At 36.0% G+C, this 981-nt stretch overlaps 1 non-coding gene across 1 annotated transcript; it reads left to right on the top strand.

Annotated features, from left to right (window-relative positions):
- Window positions 1-657: 657 nt before the first annotated feature.
- On the top strand, window positions 658-764 carry LOC139903565 (small nucleolar RNA R71). The gene has a single exon (XR_011778376.1). It is a non-coding gene; the product is annotated as a small nucleolar RNA R71 (small nucleolar RNA).
- The last annotated feature ends 217 nt before the right edge of the window (window positions 765-981 follow it).

The following is a 981-nucleotide window of genomic DNA, read 5'->3' as shown; positions in this document are numbered from 1 at the left end:
GATTGATCAAACTTTTTTTTTGTTTGGGTTTGAGATGTAATAAATTGTTTTTGAGATTCAACTAACTTTAATACCATTTCTTCCAGATTTGACTTTTTCTCTTCAGTTTGTTGTGTTGGTTTATATAAGCCTGGCCTTTGTTGATTGAAAGTGTTGTTTTGATTATTATTGTTATTGTTGGGTCCATTTGGATTGTAAAGAATGTTTTGACTTCGGTTTAGGTTTTGCCTTGGCTGTTGATAATTATTTTGATAATTATTTCCCTGCCTTTGGTTTATGTAGGAAACATTCTCACGTTGTTCCATCGTTTGTTCAATATTACAATCCTTTGTTAAGTGTGGTCCACCACATTGCTCACAACTGATTTGTATTGCGTGAATATCTTTAGTCATCTTTTCCATTCGTCTTTCAAAAGCATCTATTTTTGCGGAAACGGAATCAAAGTCATGGCTAGAATCGGCTCTAGCCGCTTTGGATGAATGTAAGATATTTTTCTCTTGGTGCCACTCATGTGAGTGGGAGGCTGTTTTATCAATAATCTTGTGAGCTTCAGTAGCGGTTTTCTTTATAATGGAACCACCAGCAGCTGTGTCAATGTCTTTTCTTGTAGCGATGTCGACGCCTTTATAGAATATTTGAACTATTTGAAAAGTGTCTAAACCGTGTTGAGGACATCCTCTCAACATCTTTCCGAATCTTGTCCATGCCTCAAATAAAGTTTCATTTGGCTTTTGTGCGAACGTGGCAATTTCTCCTTGAAGTCTCACAGCTTTAGATGCCGGAAAGAATCTTTGAAGAAATTTCTCCACTAAGACATCCCATGTATCAATTGCTCCTTCGGGTAATGATTCTAACCAATCTTTAGCTTCCCCAATTAAAGTCCAAGGGAACAACATAAGATAGATCGTTTCATCTTCAATTTCTCGGATTTTAAATCAAGTACAAATTCTATTAAAGGTTCGAATATGTTCGTTTGGATCT

Source organism: Rutidosis leptorrhynchoides, chromosome 3 (assembly GCF_046630445.1).
Source record: "Rutidosis leptorrhynchoides isolate AG116_Rl617_1_P2 chromosome 3, CSIRO_AGI_Rlap_v1, whole genome shotgun sequence".
NCBI classification, from domain to species: Eukaryota; Viridiplantae; Streptophyta; class Magnoliopsida; order Asterales; family Asteraceae; genus Rutidosis; species Rutidosis leptorrhynchoides.
This window is presented reverse-complemented; position numbering and strand designations above follow the sequence as displayed.